General features: G+C 42.5%; 1 long non-coding RNA gene across 1 annotated transcript; it reads right to left on the bottom strand.

Moving 5' to 3' along the window:
* Positions 1-241: 241 nt before the first annotated feature.
* LOC110552219 (uncharacterized) lies at positions 242-10679 on the bottom strand. Its single transcript, XR_002476632.2, has 3 exons — positions 10565-10679; positions 9355-9686; positions 242-8586 (listed from the first exon to the last, which is right to left on the bottom strand). It is a non-coding gene; the product is annotated as an uncharacterized LOC110552219 (long non-coding RNA).
* Positions 10680-19600: the final 8921 nt, after the last annotated feature.

Here is a 19600-nt window from a genome sequence, read left to right as displayed (position 1 = left end):
AAAGAGAAACGTGTCTGGTGATTCATATGCCTCTGGCCATTGTCTCCAATGGGCTGTCTTTTAAGTTAAAGGCTTTCTTCAACAGATTATTTTGCTCAATATAAACCAATATTAAGTGCATGGGAAGTTTTAAATGATTATAATAGAATCCTATGCCTTCCTTTTTTTTTAACAATGTCACCAGTATGGAATTATTATTAATCAAATGACAGTAAACATCCTGATCTGATCATTGGAAGGGTTGAATGAGACCACAAATACACCAATGGTTGAACTAACATAAGTGATGGGACACTAGGGATATGGGATCAATTTATAATCTGTTTTCTAGTCTTTCTAGGCCACATTGATGAACACAGCAGCTCAGTACTATTTTCATATGTTGCTTTTATTGTTTCAAATATTCAAAATCAACAGGGGCACTTGGAAGGCTAGAGAAGCTTTATTAAATCATATTTTCTCACTTAATAGTGTGTCCTTCCAAAAAATATATACGTGATTTGTGATGTCCTTTACAATGTATTATTTACTTTATGTGTGTGTGTGTGTGTGTGTGTGTGTGTGTGTGAGAGAGAGAGAGAGAGAGAGAGAGAGAGAGAGAGGGAGAGAAGGAGGAAAAAGAGAGAGAGAGAACCATAGCATTTGTGTGGAGGTCAGAAGGCAACTTGAGGTCAGACTTAGTGGCAAGTGCCTTTACCTGCTGAACCACCTCACTGCCTCTGCATTTTTTTCCAAGACAGGTTTCTTGTGTAGCCCTGGCTGTCCTGGAACTCACTCTGTAGACAAGGCTAGCATCGCAATGCTTAGTGTACTCTTTTTGTGGAAAGGTAAACAAAATTCAGGTGTGTTTGTTTACAGATAGGTGAGGCTTTAAGCAGCAAATTGCTGTATCTAATCCTGACTCAAACAACAACATACAGAGAGTGAATGAAAAGCCACCTTGCAGTCAGATTCATACCCGAACTAATAAGCAGTGCCATTATCCTCCTTAGAATGATGTGCAGAGATGTGTTCAATGCGCACAACCTGGTTTCAGATCTCAAGAATGCTTTCTAGTTCTCACGGAGCAAATGCCAAGCACTCAATAAATCTATCCTCAAAAATCATATTCTGTGTATGTGTGTTTACTCCAGCATGTCTTCAGAGAACATCAACAGATTCCACGTCTCACTAACCCCATGGAAAATTGCTCAGGGCAAAACCACTAATAAAGCTCACAAGGCATCGAAGCACACTCACAGTGTGCCAAAGAACTCTCAAAGGGAAAGAAGCAGATTGGGTCCCAGTATCCCGGCTTCCACTGGGGAATTCACTGAGACACTCACGCTCTCACTGATTGCTCCGACATAAAGATGTGATCTGGATCTGATGCCATAGGGATGGGCAATTTGTGGATCAGCGATGGCAACTGACTTACTACTGTGGATGAGAACCAAAGAGAGGGATGTTGTGCTTAGAGGTTTAGAACAATAAGCAAGTCCAGAATGACTGTGGTGTGGGAGGGCCAGAGGCATCAAACATGTCTTAGAACTGTCATAAATGATGCTGAACTTTACTAAAGGGCCATAAAATTCCTATGTGCCAGGGAACTTGGACTGGAGAGTTTTCTGGGATGCCCCGGGGAGAGGTAAAGCACAGTTGTCCAGTAATGTGTTCAAGCAATGAAATGACTTGCTGTCACCAGGTTCTCGGCCTGTACTACTTGTCCACACATCCCCAGAACGAAGCAAAAAAGGGACTGGATGAATGACGGTAAAGAGGTTTCTTCAGCACATGTCCCAACACAGAGACCAAGACTGCTGATGCGCTCATCTTACTTCATCCCTTCGTCGTTAAGCCTTTTGGGAAACAATGCTGCAGGCTGACAATAGAAAGCCAACACTGGAAAGACTTTTCTGATGTAAGGGGAGAAATTCCATCACTGATAGATGCAAGTCTCGAGAAGCTACAGAGGTGGAAAGCGCAGTTGGCTGCCACCTGTGCCACGTGCAGCTTGAGGGCATTGTACATGTCGAGGGACTTTGAACGTAGCAAACCTTTACATGTGACCTGATAAAGATGTTAGAGCAGCCTGAAATCATTCTGAACAAACTTTTACTGCACATGTGACCCGATAAAGATGTTAGAGCAGCCTGAAATCATTCTGAGCAAAGTACCCACCCACTTGTGTTTACCTGTTGGCTAAGCAACACATCACTGCAAGGGAAATGAAGTCAGGCTGCTAGCTATGTGGGAAATTTAAGTATGCCACGAGCTTTTTAGAGTTTTCATTTACTTGCAAGAGTTTTAGTTATAAACACACCTTCAGAATGGTGAGCACAGACAAGGATTTACCTTCTCTTCACCCTTCAACTGCCCTCCTTTGAGCCATTTACCAAAGATATGTCACTTTCCAAAGAAAAGGACTAAAATCAACAATTAAGAGCCAAACATGATGGTTTGAACTACTTGGAGAGGGTTCTTTACACATGATTTGTATAAAGAGAAAAGAAAAAAGTGCTAACATCCTCTGTGCAAATTAACTGGATTCGTGGTGGTTTTTCTACGCACCCACAGAGCTCACTTGATCACGATCCCCCGCCCTCGCTAGAATCACAGTACTCCCACTCCCTTGGCACTTGCCTGAATACTTAGCAATCATTTTCAAGGTGATTTTTTTTAAAGTTTCCATGTATGCAAGAAAATGTGCCGCTTCTCTTCCCAAGTCTGCCTTGTTTTGCTTTACACAATGCTGTATCTAGTTCATGACAAGATTTGCTGTCTTGTGGCTGAACAACATTTGACTGTTTCTATCCCTCGTGTTCTTCGCCAGCTCACCAACTGATAAGCACGTAGGCCAGATCCGTACTTAGCCACTGCATACAGCATTTCAGTAACTATGAGACTACATGTATCTCTTTATAGCATGACGTGGCCTCGCAAGAATGTGCCCAGGCACGGAGGAGCTGTAGCACATTGAGTTCTATAGTTTTTGAGTAACATCCACATTGCTTTCTACAATGATTATGCTAACTTAAGTTACTGCCAGTGGTGGATGAGCTATTTTTCTCCACATCATGCACGAATTTGTTATCATTATTACAGTTTTTTGTTTTGTTTTGATAACGATCACTCTCCCCAGGCTCTGGCGCCCTCTTGCTAGAGTTCTGACTTCCAGTTTACCTTTCTGGTGGTTTATCTGATGGAGCACTTGCTTCGTGCAACTGGTGGCTGTCCAGTTTGTCTTGCGATGTGCCTGTTCAGTCATTTGCCTTTCATTCTGTCGATTGCTTCCTTTGCCACCTGCAGATCTCTCTGACACAATGCCATTTGTCAGTGTTTCCTTCTGATTCTGTGCTTCTGAAGTCCTCTTGAGAAAATAACGGTCCTACTAATGTGGATTTGTTGCCCTGATAGAGTTCCACGTCAAGGTCTTTGATCCATTTAGAGTTGGTTTGCATACATGATGGGAGATAAAGGTCAGCTTTTCAGGCGTGTGCATCCAATATGATCCACTTTTTATATACTGCTGTTTGTGCTTCAAAATGTTCTCATGTTGAGAATCAGTGGGCTCTAGACACATGGTCTACTTCTGGGCTCTTTATGCCATGGAGCTATGTATGGGTCTTTTTTTTTTCTTCAGTTTTTTGAGAATGTCGTTATTGAACTCCGTAGTAACTGTCAGTTTACACTCCCACCAGCTGCGTGTCAGAGCTGCCCCTTTGGCCACATCCTTACCATTGTGACCAAATTTAGAGAAAATCTCAAAGGGATCTTAATTTTTAGTTTTTCTGATATGTATTGGACATTTGTATTTTCTCTTTTGAGAACTGTTTAGTCGGTTGATTAGCCTGCTAGGGGATTTTCTTTCTTTTTTATGTTTGCATTTCCGTATATTTTCCCAACACTGCCTCTTATTCTGGTGATTGTTTCCACTAAAGGAAACATTGATGTGCAAAAGTTTTTAAGTTCTTACGATCCTATTTGTCAACTCCTAGGACTGCTTTTGGAATACGTTTCAGAAAGTCCTGGCTTACAGCCTTTTGCCTTTTTGCCTCTGGCAGTTTCAAAGATTCGTGTGTCTGTACAGGTTTTTGATCCATTGTGTGTTGATTTTTGTGCAGGGTGAGAGATACAGCTCTAGTTTCATCCCTGTGTCTGGCTGCGCAGCTTCCGCAAGAAGTGGTCTTCTTCCTAGCACGCACTTTTGACACTAGAGTAGACAATTAAGAGGCTGTAGCTCTGTGGCCCAGCATCATGGCAGGCTCTACATGTCGTATTTTGAAAAATCTGTCTTCAAGTTCTGGATTTTCCCCCTTGAGCTAATCTATTTTTGAGACTTTTAGCTAAATTTTTTAATTTGACATATTGAGATTTTCACTTCTAAGATGTTTTTGTTGGTTCATTTTCAAATTTTTTCTTTGCAGGAGTTTTTATTTATTTCTTGATTTCACTTAACATTCATTTCCATTCTCTTGGATCTCAATGACCTTTTAAAATCATTCTTTGAATTCCCTATTAACATTTCACCCACTTCAATATGTTTGGAATCCAAGAGATGTGTTTGGAAGGTGTTTTTTGTTTTTTTTCCCTTTGTTTTTCTGTGCTTCTGGCGTTCATGTACTCAGATTTGACCATCTGGTGGTTAGGTGGACTGAATATCTACCGTTTTTATAAAACAGCCCTTTTTAATTTTTTAATCTTTGGAAATTTCATATACAGAAATGTTTCTTGATTATATCCTTCCCCACCTTCCCCTTCAACATTCTCTAGTGCCTGCAGCACATTTTTCTCTCAACTTCATGTCCTCCCTTAAAAAACACAGACCACACACACACACAGACCACACCACACACACACACACACACACACACACACACACACACTGACCACACCACACACACACACACACACACACTGACCACACACACACACACACACACACACACACACACATACACACACCACCTCCCACTGACTCTATCTGTGTGGGGTGTGAGGCCATCTGCATGAACCTGACCAGCCTACCAGTGGTCACAGCTGCAAACAAGAGTGACTCTCCCTCCCCCAAGTAGCCATCAACTGGCGACAGTTCCTAGCTGGGGGTTGAGAGCCCAGGAGCCCTTCTATCATTCATGCTGGAGCTTTAACAGGCTTGATCTTGTGCAAGGAAACACAGCTGATGTGTGCTCATGTGTGTTATGGTTGTCATGCCCAGAGACAGCATTTCACAGCGCTCTTTCCATTTCCTGCTCTTATGCTCTTTCTACCTCCTCATCGACTACCTCCTCATCGACTACCTCCTCATCGACGACATCCTATGAGTTAAGGAGGGAGTAGGAAGCAGAGCTGATAAAGATATCTCATCTATGGTGGTTTGAATGTATGTCCTCCATCGTCTTGGACATCTGAATACTTGGTCTCCAGTTAATGGTGCTGTTTGGGAGGTTTAGGGGTTTGGCCTTGAGAACATAATGAAGGAGGGCTTTGGGACTTGAAAGAAAACCTCTTGCCATTTCTAGTTCTCTGACAGATTCATGCTTACTGTGAACACACAGCTTTCTGTTCCTGCCTCCATTCTTCCATTCTTCCATCATGAATCACAACCCTCTAGAACCATAGGCCAAATAAACTCTCTCTTCTGTGAGTTGTCTAGATTGTGGTATTTTATCACAGAAACAGAGAGGGGACTGACACACCTCCTGTGGCTGAGGACTCTCATCCACTCATGCTCGCCACGGTGAGCAGTTACATGTCACTGCATTAACGGCTGCCCACGGGGGGGGGGGGTCCTTTGACCAAAGCTGAGAGCAGCACAGTTGGTGTGAGCATAAATAATTAGAGGGTAGTTTGATAGCACTAACCGTTTAGTAAAACAAGTTACTCCGGGCGGAGGACTGTGATCTCCAGCCAGGAGTTTTGACCAGAATTACACTAGCGGGTACGAATTACTTCCTGTGCCTCAAATGCAGTCAGAAAGCAGTTTGTTCCCACACAGCAGTTGTGCTGCTTCACCAGTGGGTACATGAGTACTGAAACATGGAGGGTCCAGTGCGGGGTGAGGCTTCTGATGTGTTTCCTCCCCAGCAGCCTGTGTAATGCCCCTGAAAGAAAGACAGCAGGGAGTTTCCTGCTTAGTTTCAGACTGATTTCTGCATGTCCTGCCGGTAAAGCGTATGGTGTCTTCGGTAATAGAGTCTTACCATGTAGTTATATTTGGCATCTAAGAGCAATAGCGGTAAGCTGCAGTGTCCTGGGTGCCTCTGGGGAATCCTTGAATAACATGTCCGGCATTGAGATTTTCATTTAATAATCCATATCTTCTGGGAGCATCATTTTCCACCCTTGCAGGCTACCTCTGTGCCAACTCCTAGTTTTAAACTTTATTTGTAGTTATCTTACAAACTGGTGGGTTTCTATAATGCTTCTTTATATATGCTTAGTCCCAATGAACTCATCTCCATATCCTCCTTTTTCTCTTCCCTCTACCCCTAACCCACCTAAAGAGATAATCTTTAGTGGTCCTGTTATTTCACAATGCATGTGTGACACTATCTCATATTATTGTAATCTTTACTTTGGTCGTAAGATCACAGGTATCCATCTAGCTTTTTCATGCACCCCAGTGTCTGTACTGCTCACTCTCCTGAGCCCAGTCTGGTTTATGAGGTGGTACCCACAGAGCCAGGACAGTGAAGTTTCTGTGGAATTGAAGATATAAAAGGACACATGTTTCTGGTGCCTGGAGCTGTCCAAACTAGAATCATAGGTTCCTTCTCAAGATGGCCCTGGCTCTGGCCTACAGAGTGTTTTCTGGAAGATGATATGACTTTCTCTTCAAAACCAGGCCATTGTGCAGATGGTAAATGCTTACTTACTTAGGATACAAGCCTGGAAGGGTGGCGAGTTCCTGTCCTGACTTTCTTCAATGATAGATTGTAACTTGTAAGCTGAAAGAAAACATTTCCTTTCCTGAGTTGTGTTTACACAGAATGCTATTTCACAGCAACAGAAAGGAAACTAGAACATGCAAGCAAATACCTTCCACACTCAACTTTTTTAATCTCATATAAGCCACAATTGCTCTCAAATACTTCAAAATATGAAAAATTTAAATTGAGTTGTTTTTGTGCCTAACAGCAGATATTACCCTTGGGTTGTATTTCAACTTTATTTTAAGGGGACCCTCTTACTATTTTGTCTAGTCTGGCCTTGAACTTTTGTGCTCAGGTGATCTATCTACCTTAATGTCTAGAGTTGCTGGATCTATTGGTGCCTGTGCCAGGAAGGGGGCAGTAAGCACACTTTAAATGTGAATAGTAGGTCAAGCTGTTAGCTTATTTAAGTTAAATTAACTGCAAGTCAAATCTCAGATTGTCTGTCGAGGCTATTTCTGACTCCTGGTTGTGGGCTCTTCAGAGAAGCCTGAGAGAGAAGTGCCTTACCATTGATGAGGGCTCCTGGCTCTAACAAAGATGCTAAGAGTTGGCCACTGTGCTATCCTTTTTTCTTCACCTTTTTCTGCCTCTTTTAAAGAGTTGGAGGCCGGGCTTACTGGTTTAATATATTAGGAATGTACATTATTCTCTTTGGTAACTTTAAAGCTGCTTTAGCCAGAGCTAGGAATGGATTCCTGAAACACCAGCACCAGAACTTGGCTGGACCCTTGCTATATATGAGGGGTGAACAGCCCATGTAAAGATATATATGCCAGTTTTAGTAAATTATCGATAAAGCAGAGCACAGCGGGAATCTTGGATTTTGCAATGGGAAAGCAATTTGTTCTGAAAGGCTTCAAGTTTTACTGGCTGGCCATAAACTATGAAGGTTTGTGGTTAAATATGGGTTTCCTGTTGAACTATTTTCTTAGGTTGAGACAAAGACTTAGGTGGAAATGGCATATTTGAAAAGGTAAAATGAGGTATGAGAAAGGGCAGTGACAAAGGGGGAAAAGAGACCTATAATCCGGGGATGTGTTGCTTAGCAGGTCAACACGGTCAACATGGACTTGAATCCTTCTAGAGCTGCTCTGGGGAACCCGACATTTAAACTGTTCTCTGTGAATTAAGGAATTCTCTAGTGCTGACTACCCAATTTGTCATCTCAACTGTATGATTTGCTTTGAAGTAAGTGTATAACTAACTCTACGAAGGAATTAAATGTTTTCTTCAAAACAGAATGTCATATGTACCTTCAGTTTACAGAAAGTTCAGACACACAGTTTGTGGTACTCAGGAGAGTTAGGTATAGTTGGATCAGTCGTGTTATGGCTCGGCCTCCACAGTAGGTCATGGTATCCAGAAGTAGCTCTCCTACGGTGATCTTTTTTCTCAAGGCTTGGGCTAGAACCCAGTGCTTCATACATGCCAGATTTGAGCTAGAACCCAGTGCCTCATCCATGCCAGGCAAGCACTCCGCTCACAGCTGCTCCCTAACCTGAGAAGGAGGTCTTGATGGAGTCTATCAATCTGCATCTTCAGTATTTACTAATTCATATTAACTTCTTTACCGTGTGTGTATTAATACCGCTGCATCATTGGCCTGGCCTTGGGTGTTAGGGCAGAGTTTCTTCTCAACTTCTGACAGCAGAAGCATCTTTAGTGTACGCTGCAAGAGGAGGTTACTTTTTAATTCCACAGAAATAACGTTTCACCCAAGATTCCCTTTCCTGTAGTAACAGTGTTTAAGTCTTGCCAACAAGACCCTTAATACACATGAAGATTTTCTGGAAATCTCTAGGTTATCTAATATTAAACACTATGTTTAACTTTTGGCCTCTTTATCCAAACTTCTGTTGCTAGTTCGCAATAATTCACATGATGACCACAACAAAGCACTGCCTTTTGTCTAAGGGTTTACCTCTCCTGTCAAAGTTCATTTCTCTTCTCCAAGTTAAATAATCAACTAAATAAATATTTTTAAGGTTCCTTTTTTATTATTTTTTGTCAATTTATTTTTAGCATGTTTGTTGTTTGGCTTTTTGATTCCATAAGTAATACACGCTTATTTAGGAAGCTTAGAAACTATGGAAAAGCACAGAGAAAAAGAAATATTACTTTGGCATTTGTTTCTGTCTGTGTGGTAGAGAGAAGCTGTCAGTTGAATTTGAAATGGAGGTAAGTAGGTGCATCTAGTCCGCCAAACCTGGACCTCCCCTGAGAAGAGCATGTTCCTTCAGCTTCGTGTCTCAATGCTCACTAATGTCTAATGCACCAAAGCCACTGCACAGGTTTCAATAAGGCATGTGTCAAAGTCTGCTTCTATGCCATGATACTGTTCACGTTCATCTCAAGTTTTATTTTCTTAATATCTAGGTCCTCGGTTCTTTATGTGACTGGTATTTAAAACAAACAAACAAACAAACAAAAAACCAACCTCCTTGACAAAATCAGCTTCACAGGAAAGTTTTGTTGAGCTCACAGTTCCAGGCCACACTGTGAGTGTGGAGAAGGCAAGGAAGGAACCAGGAAGAGCTGGTCAGCACACAGCTGGGAGCAATCAGAAGCAGCTGAAGGCACGCTCACGCTTCAGCCCACCTTCTCCTCTCTGGTATGGTTCAGGACTCAAATGTAGGGAATGGCATCAATGACAGCGGGCTGCGTCTTTCTGCATCAATGAGGACAATAAAAAACAATCTCCAAAGACACACCCACAGGTCAAACTGACCTAACGCCCTCGCTGAAATTCTCTTCCCAGGTCATTTCACACTGCATTGAAAACCAAAACGATCACAATCAATATGCATATAGAAAACATATAGAATGAGATTTATAATAATTAAGCTTGGTCTCCTAAAACCTAGGTGGCACTGACAGCAGATGACCTAAAACAACAGTAATAACATTTAAAATACTGGCAGGATTTGAAACTGAGTTATAAAATATTTGGAGTAAAGTTTATTCAGTTAAAAAGTTATTAGGGAATAAGACTGTGTAAAATGATATTGTGTGAGCGGATGATAGAGAGTTGGGTACGAGTTTTCTTAATGCCTTTTGAGTTCTAGAAAGGACCAGAAGTTAAATTCATCACAAAGCCACCGATATTCCACATGTGTTTAAGGAGTGAAGTTTTTAGCTAAAAAAGGTCTTAAGTTGAAACATCTGCTAGAAATCAAAGTGGCATTTCTATTTTCTCTCTCTCTTCCTCTCTCTCTCTCTCCCTTTTTTCCTTCCCTCCCCAGCCCCCTCGGCGTGTATAGGTGTGTGTGTGTGGGGGGGTCATCACACTTGCCTCTGTCAAGCCAGAGGTATTCATCTCTATTGTTATAAACCTTACATTCTTTTCTTTGTCTTTGGTTTGGGCTTTTTAGAAATATTTTTAATTGAAATAAGATTGCATCACCCTCCCCCTTCTCATCCAAGGTATCCTTCTTCCAAGTCTTCCCATGACCCTCTTTCCCACCCCCTCCATTGAAATATGGTATTAGTAAGGGCCTTTTCTGCTACCCATCCTAGCTCCCAAATAATTGACACAGAGACCTATTAGACTTATTCAACAAGCTTTAAGCTCTATAACTGGACAGATATTCATCTATTCTAACCCAGTTATGGTATCCTGGCTACCTCCCAGCCATGTGCCCATTTACCTGCCATTTCAGTCTTGCCTTGGCCTTCTGCTGTAACTCTCTGTCCTCATGGAGAACTCCTCTTCATTGCAGCTTTTTCTTCCTCTCCTCTCTGGTCTCTATCTGAGACCCTGACCGGGAATGGGGAATAGAAGTCCCTGCCCTTTGTATCCTCTGTCTAATTATTCGCTAATCAGCTTCTTTATTAACCAAACAGAGATAATTGGGGAGCAATTTTTACACAACACTGAGGCAGGAGATTCTACATAGAAATGACAGTGTCCAATGTCTGGGCTGCAACCAGATCTCCGGGCACAGAAATCAGCATCTGAATACACAGTGCACAAGACCACCCCCCAATACCCCTTTTCTCAAATTTTCTTTATTACTGTTATGTACAGACATATTTACACATGTGTATGCATGTACAAATATGTAAATACAACCTACTGAATCTATTTTTTGGTGCTTATGTATAGATAGCTTCGGGCTGATCACTGCACTGGACAACCAACAAGGGGGCTTATCCCTGAGAGAGGCAAATTCTCCTTCTCCAAGCATCCACCTCTCAGCCAAGAAGTCTCTCTCATAGTGAACGAAAACTGAAGATATTGCAGAAAACCACACTGGATACAGTGCCGATATCAGTGGGCCATGAGGAGCCCTTCCCTAACTGATATATGACACCTTCCTTTTGAAACAGGATTTCTCATTGAACCCAGAGTTAGGCTGGCCGGCCAATGCGTTCCTGAGATCCATCTGTCTCTACCCTGCCCAGCCCCAGCCCCAGCAGAGGATTATAAACAAATACTACCATCCCTAGTCTTTAAAGAAATCTGAGTACAGGAATCTAAACTCGGGGACTCATGGCTGCAGAGCAAGACTTGCACCCATGGGGCTCTCTGCCAGGCTCTCTTCTCATTTGGTTTTAATGAAGAAAAACCTTAACTATTCAATGATTTGACCACACACAGAATTTATAGTCAAAATCAAATCTTTTCATCTCCACACAGCTTGAGGTTGACCCAAAGGTCTCTTCCTCTCTCTCACACACACACAAACAAAATTGACAGAACTGAAAAAGAAAACATGTTTGCAGAATGTTTTCAACATTTGATCACACAATGACATTGACTTCTCCTTTGTGAAAATCATTCGTACACCAGTCTGCTGTTTCCAGTACAATGTAAGCTACATAAAGGGAGGCTATTTCTCCACATCAGCATTTCCAGACTATTTGGAAGAGCCTTGGTAGTTACAAAGTTACAGACTCCAGTTGCAAACATATGCGAGCAAAGAATCATTCTAAAAGATTTCAAAGATATGGTTGCTTATCTTTCTCCAAAACTTCAATGCGTTCAATGGGCGACACGATAGCTTATTAGTCTTGTCACCAAGCAACTCGTGTAAAGTACTCCTGATGTTGAGCTTCTGAGCAGTGAGCGAGCCAGTTTGAAGTCTCTGGACTTCAGTGGTAAACACAAGGACACGTACGGTGATGTAAACACGTCTGAATCTACTATAAAAGGGAAAACATTCAGATACTAAGCTTCTAAATTCAGTTTCCATGGTGAATTTGTTTCAGGAAGATCTTCTGTACGGTAGCCAAGGGATGGGAAAGAGATGGGGCATTGTTGATGTCAAAAGAGATAAGAAGGTTTAGGGGAAGTCACGCTGGTCCATTGGTATGCAACTTGCAGGCTGAGCCATCTGATTTTGAATTGCCTCAGCCACACCACAGTGAATTTTCTAGAGATCAAGGGTTTCTATGTTAGGAGGAACCTAACTATCCCATGTACCCAGTATTGTGTTTCACTTCTGAGTAATTCAACACACAGTGAAGCTAAGAGACTCATTAATTGAGAGTGGAAAAGGGAAATTGGGTATTTTGGAGTAAGTAATGGTTCTGGGTACTGAGCAACCAATTTAAGGCAATCAACCACATGGAAAGAAAATGCTCACCTGGGCCCTTCGGCGAAAGAATCTCACCATGCAAGGGTGGCTGCTTCTGATGTCTACTTTCCATCCATATTTTGGTTTTCTGTTTATGTCTTTAGAAGAAAAAGAAAACTGTAAGTATTGGCTTACATTTCCCCCACCCCACAAAGACAGCACTTGATAGCTGTCTGTCAGGGTAGCACAGGGCGGGGCCGGCTGCCAGGTCTGGCCGTGAAGGCACTGGTTTCTGTGCATTTACTGTGTCCTCTTAGCATGTATGCCATACCATTGCAAGGAAGAGAAGAGACAGGAGAATATTATTGCCGCTGTCTAACCAAGAAGAGTGACTCTAGAATTTAACCTTAAAAATCATGGATTGCAAATATCCAATGCTAGTCCCACCCTCTAGAGAAACCTACATGCTTACGTGGTAGCTGGTAAGTGCGGTGCTAGTGCCTTTACACATCGCTGAGTCTCCACGGCAAATAACATCAAATTTCAAGGACAATATCTTATAAAGCCAACAAACTCAATAATCAGCCAACTGAATCTTTACATAAATCTAAAAGATTTTAGTCCCAGATATTCATCCACAAATCAAAAATGGTATGAAAAAAAAGCACAACTGTCAAGACTCAACAAAAAGTTAAGTTATATGTAGTGTTTTGAGAGAAAATAGGTTTAAAGATGAACCCTATAAAATATTTTCAGTGAAACTTAAAAAAAAAATGAGCAAGTTCACACCTAATGTGAAATAAATGACCACAAGACACACCTGTGTCAGAGCAAGAAGCTGTTGACAGTCTCTATGCTGTAGGTACAGTTTCCTTCAGAGCAGGTACACAGCCAGCCTCTGAAACCCCCCTGAAGGTCTGCACAGAGGAATCAGTTCACCTCCACCCTCTGCCCTCGAGAGGGGAAACCTGCCTCAGAAAGGATCCCCCTCATCGTCTAGCTACAGAGAACTAATCCTACAGCTTTAATTACCAGGTGGCTTCTTCCGTTCTGGAATGTCTTAAATCTGAGAGTCTCACCTCCAGGCTCTGGAGACGGCAGACAGATCTAAGGGCTAATCCAGAGGGGCAGCTGACTTGAAACAGCTGAGGGACAGCACAGCATGCCGCCCAGAACAGTCCACCAGCCTGGGCCCCAGGACCCTGTTGCAGAAATATTCTTGTGAGTCTCAGAAATCAGAGACGCCATGTGGTGGCTCATGACCACAGGGCAGCATTCCGTGGTCACCTGGGGAACTTGTGTTCCATGCCCGTTTGGAAATAACATGCATGTTAAGTTGTAACCATTAGCTTTTTGGACACAAGGACAGCATATCTGAATACCACTGTGGGAAAAGGGGCCAGGTCTGGGGCTTTAATACGAAATCAAAGCATGTCAGGACCAGAAGAAAGCTTAGCTACTCTATCAGTTTTTCATTAGTGACAAGGGAGAAAGGACAGGTCAGTCCATTACGGCAGGAGAGAGACTATGGCCTGCCACGTTTCATCAGCAGTCCAGTAGCTTAGAGAGAACAGGAAGTGAGCACTGGCTGTAAGGGCAAGGGCCGCCCCCAGTCACACACTTCCTGTAGCTCGTGTTACATGACTTTCCCGAACTGTGCATCAGCTGGGGACAAGTGCATTTACACGAGCCCATAGTGGACATTTCACAGTTACACCCAAGCCCCCCTTGGCTTCCTCATTCCCAAACCTCAAGAGTCATTTAGGGCACTGGGTGACATATGAGACTCCTGGGCCCTACCCCAAGGTGGTACCTGACTCGGGAGCTCTGTTTTGTAATACCACTGGAAAAGTAGTTCTCAGCCCACTCCAGTGACCTACCAGGAAGCTGAGAACCAGAGGCAGGAAGTGCTTTTCCCAGAGCGGCACAGTCAAACAGTACCCAGCCCTCAGAGGCTGGTATTGGCCTCGATGGGAACACCCAGCTTGCTACCAAAGTGGCTACTATTGTAAGAGCAAAGAATGGATTCTGAGTGTGGGTATGTGCCGAGGCGAGAGCGGAATGCTGCGGGTAGAGTTTAAGAGCCCTTCTCTCACGGGAAGGTCTTCCTTCACCAAGAACCAGGATGACTGGTCCCACTATGGCAGCCAGTTTCTCTTAGGCAAATATTGTGGAACTTTGTCCTCCGGGCACCATGTGACTGCTACCATCTTGAATGCAGAGTGACTGTGATTATCCATTAGAGGCACTCACAAGGTTGGGCCATCTCACTTTCCTTCGTGGAGGAGAGGAGGATTCACAAAGCGTGTGAACATCCCAGCCTAAGGATATGAACCCTGTTAACAGTTGGAGGAAGACCCTTAAGTTGTGTGTACTCTTGTACACCCACATGCCTGGAAGCAACCCCTCCTAAACCCATTGGCTCTCCAAGCTGTACTTGGGTAGAATCATTTCATTGATCTCTCATTACCCTCTGGGTGAAGAGAAATGAAATCCCCAGGAAAAAGTCAGCCACAGCCAGTTACTGTGCTGAATTTGTGTGTGTGTGTCTGGCTAATGACGAGGCTGGACTGGGAGAAGCTTCCTATCTCTTCTAGACCTCAAATTATATGTTTTGCCAATGTGTGTAGAAGAAAAATTGTGCTCTCACGATTTTAGTCACTTAATTATTATGTGACTAGTCCTAATTATACTAATCATTGACAGTTAATTAGTACCAAGTTCCAGATAATGTCCCACGTACTGTGTGTGTGTGTGTGTGTGTGTGTGTGTGTGTTGTTACTATGTCCATTTTTCAGATGTGGAGACAGAGGCAGAGAAAGCAGACTAACTTTTCCAAGATCACTTGACCAAGCGGTGCAGCGGGGAAGAAAAGAGACAAGAAGAAAACTAACCAACCAAACAAACCGAACAGAAATGAGGCATTCAAGCCGCACTTTCAATGTTTAATCTCACCTTTTTTTTTTAAACCAAAGCAAACTTTATTCATTTTCTGGTACATAGATTTACTTATGAAGCCATGACAATTATCCAGCAGCAAGTGCTTGGGCATGCTCACAGAAACTGAGTCCTCCAAATCTTTAGTAAGCCTTTCTTGCTGACCGAAGTGCCTTAGTTTAAAACCATACTATCAGTTTCACTAAGTGATATTGCAAATTATCTCACACTTTACAGGTACACATATCTGTTGCCCTATAATTAATTAGTACTCCAACTGCAGCTTGAAAGTGGTTCCAAAAATGTTCCAGGAACAAATCAAAATGGAGTATTACTCATTTAATCTCACCTTTTATTTTGCTTTTGCCTTGCTCCTCTTAAGGCACTGAGGCACAGCCACATGGGTAGGCACTTAATATTCTATTAGTCTTATTTAATTAGATTTTAAATTGTTTATTTAAATGATGCATAATTTATTATGTAAAATATAAAATAATCATACAACATAAAAATAAAACATGACAAAAATATCACACAGAGCAGTTTAGAAGAGATGAAACTCCATTACTCTAAAATATAAAGTGATGTCTAATTAAATAAATTACCAAGTTAACAAAACAGTGAAGAGATAGCTAGTAAGTACAAGAGAGGTGCAGATAAAACTCTAATCTAAAGGAGGCCGGGAGGGAAAGGAGAATAGAGACCGAATGGGAGAAAGAGAACGCGCCTCACCCGATAACTGTGATGATGATTTGCTGTGTGGGTATGCCCTGACACTTTCCAAAGTGTGTACTTCACAAAGTGCTATTGTCTATTGTATTTGTACTGTCAGGACAAAGTACGGGTTGGCAGATAATTTTTGTCATGGATCCACCTTTATGCCTTAGAAAGCAAGGAAATGACTGAATAAAAATCCACCCATTTCTGCACTGAAAGCCTAAACTGAAATGTCACATGATGTAACTGACTTTACAGCTGGTACCAGGCTTGAAGAACACCGATAGAGTGAGTTAAAGCCAAGACATCATGGTCTCTATGAAATGGGAAGCTGAGAAGTAGGCACCATCTTAGTCTGTTATAACAGACTACCATAGACGAGGTTGCTTAAACGATAGAAATTACTTCTCACAATTCTGAAATCTGGAAAATCCAAAATCAAGGTCAGTTCCCTTCTGGGACCCCTTCTCCTGGATTATACATGTCGACTAACTTGAGCGCTCACATAATCTCTGTGCATACACGGGAGGGAGGCACCTGGGTCTCCAGGATCATCAGCCCAGAGCCCCAGTCTCCTGATTTTATAGAATCCCAATCACCTCATTCTAGCGGCTGTTGCAGCAGGGCTTTGCTGTTAATTCACAGGACAAAACATTTAGCCTAAAACAAGTAAAGGGGAAAGTATGGTATAAATATGAAAGTAGCCATATACAAGCCAAGCAGAGGAGAAGCCTGGCCTTCATGAGCCAATCCTGCCAACGCCTTGATTTTGGACTCCTAGTTTACAGAAATGCAAGACAATGTGCGTGCATGCGTGTGTGCGTGCGTGCGTGCGTGCGTGCGTGCGTGCACTGTGTGTTTGTGTGTGCATGTGTGTGTTTGTGTGTGCATGTGCTTGTGCATGTATGTATGTGTGCCACCAAGTTTATGGACCATTGTAAGAAGAGTCTTAGGAAACTAATATAAAAATGCAAAGGATAAGAAAGTAAAAACACTTGACCAGAAGACAAGGAACAGGACAGGAGCCTTCCACAGGGAACCCCTGAAGGACTCTACCCATCAGGGTATGGAAGGAGATACTGAGACTCACTCTGTCATACTTTGGGCAGAGTGCCAGAATCCTTGTGGAAGAAGAGGGAGATAGAAAGACCTGGAGGGGACAGGAACTCCACAACGAGACCAACAGAGCCAAATACCTGGGCCCAGGGAGCCTGCAGAGACCAATACTTCAACCAAGGACCATGCATGGAGGGGACCTAGACCCCCTGTTCAAAGGAAGCCCATTGGCTGCTCAATTTCCAAATGGGTTCCCTAGTAAGGGGTACAGGATGTGTCTCTGGCATGAACTCAGTGGCCAGCTCTTTGATCACCTCCCCCTGAGGGGTGCAGCCTTGCCAGGCCACAGAGAAAGATGATGCAGCCAGTCCTGATGAGATCTGATAGGCTAGGGTCAGATAGAAGGGGAGGAGGTCCTCCCCTATCAGTGGACTTGGGATGCTGAATGAGAGGAGATGAGGGAGGATGGGATAGGGAGGGAATGAGGGAGAGAGGGAGGGATTGGGAGGAGTCGAGGGAGGGGGCTGCAGTGGGGATACAAAGTGAATAAAGTGTAATAAATAAATATATAAATAAATTAAATTTAAAAAACAAAACAACAATAACAAAAAACACTTGACCAAATTATTTGTAATCTATTGCAACTGCCTCCCAAAGATGCTCTGGTCCATCCATGTGCAAAGTTGCTGGAATGGCTAGCCTGAGGTTAGAACTTTGCTGGGGCTTAGCATGTTTGACGCAGAAGATAAACTTGAAAAGATGTTCCTCTTGTCTTTAATGCTTATAGAATCCTTTAAGGACTCTCTGCTTCTCATTTACCTCTAAGGAACTCACATGCTTACTGCTGTCTTTAGCAGCATATAGCCAGAATAGCCAGACAGACATTCACATAAAGCAAAAGTTCAATGTTCTGGGAAGGCCTTTTCTATCTTGAAAATCCCCTTTTCTAAGTCAGTTCTTCCAAATCCAGAAGAGAAGTGTATTCTTATGTCCATTGTTCTTTATAGTAAGATAATTTAACTGAAGAGACAGGAGAAGGAGGTCAGATAACTTCAGGACCATCACTAAACGAAACTACCCAGTTAAGGTTAAATAGCTGACTGCATGAAAAAGTATCTCAACCTCTTCAAGAATCGCCTTGATTTCATTCTCACAAGACTCATATACTTGTTTTCTAGGAGCTGCTTAGAGAGCTGTATCACAGAACATAACCAGATACAACTTTGTACTGGTATTTTCCACCTGTTTTATTCTTTGGTTGTTTGGCTAAGAAAATGTTCCTTGCTGATAAGGTAAAACTCAAAAGCCTTTGAACACTACATCTTATAGGGAGGAAAAGATGTTTGAAAGCTCTGGGGAAAAGTTCAGGTTCTACTAAAAGAAATAAAATAGAGAAGGAAAAATAGAAGGATGAAAAGGAAGGGGAGTGAGGGGAGGAAGGGATGGAGAGAGGAATGGATTTCATCATAAAGGTCTTTGCACAGTAAGCAGGTCCTGTGTAGTTTTCTTTGTTTTAGTCTGAAAGTTTGTGTAAAGAGAACGTGCTTTATCTCAGTCAAACGGAATGGAGAACAAAGGTCCTCTGCTCATACTGTCCCTGCTTTTTATCCAGCACTTGCCATGGCCTCCCAAATGTACGGGTTGCTTTTTGTGGTAAATCTTCTAAGTGTGACTTCATTAACTCTAGAGACAGAGACCATTCTTGGCGACAGTGACCCAGTCACCTAGCCAGGCAGTGCCAGGGTGAGCTCAAGCTCAGATCTCCAAGCCCATGCTCTTCTTGTCTCCAGATTCCTCCCAAGCCATGTGAAAGCCGAGCTTTCACACCACATCTTTCAGGGGAGTTTGGCAACTGAGTTTATGTTGTAACCAAATATAACTTTCCTGCACTGTCCCTTGATCTTGAACTGCTGTGACTGAGCAAGGCCTACTTGTTGCCAGAATATAAATGAAGGCAAATAATATACTTTGATCTCATTACACACAATCTTTTCCCAAGATTCCATTCCTGAGAATATACTTGCTAAATGGCATCTAATATTCAAATGACAGGAAGATATTTTACGCCGCTTGTTTTCTTGCTCAGCTAGAATGATTAAGAAGAAGCAACTGAACTGCAGTTGCATTCCTACTTGAAAACGTTATCACTGGGAAGCTGTCGGATCCGATGCTATCGTCTCTGTAATTACGAACGAAATACCCATCCCACTGGCAGTCCCCACAATACAGGGGTAATTGCTGCTATTACGGGATAGTTGCATATGGCTATTCTTGTCACATAAACTATAAATTATGTGCTAAACATAATATAATTTATAATGAAGAGCTTACTGTGAACCAGTAGCTACCCAACTCCAGTGGCGCTCTGTGGCTATACAAAGTAATTACATAATTATTTAAGCCTCCCAAACTTAGAAATTACAAAGCACTTATGATGAAAAGCATTACCACCAG

The sequence above is a fragment of the Meriones unguiculatus genome, chromosome 9, assembly GCF_030254825.1.
Source record: "Meriones unguiculatus strain TT.TT164.6M chromosome 9, Bangor_MerUng_6.1, whole genome shotgun sequence".
Taxonomy (NCBI): Eukaryota; Metazoa; Chordata; class Mammalia; order Rodentia; family Muridae; genus Meriones; species Meriones unguiculatus.
Note: the sequence above shows the minus strand (reverse complement) of the source record. Positions and strands in the feature narration are given on the sequence as shown.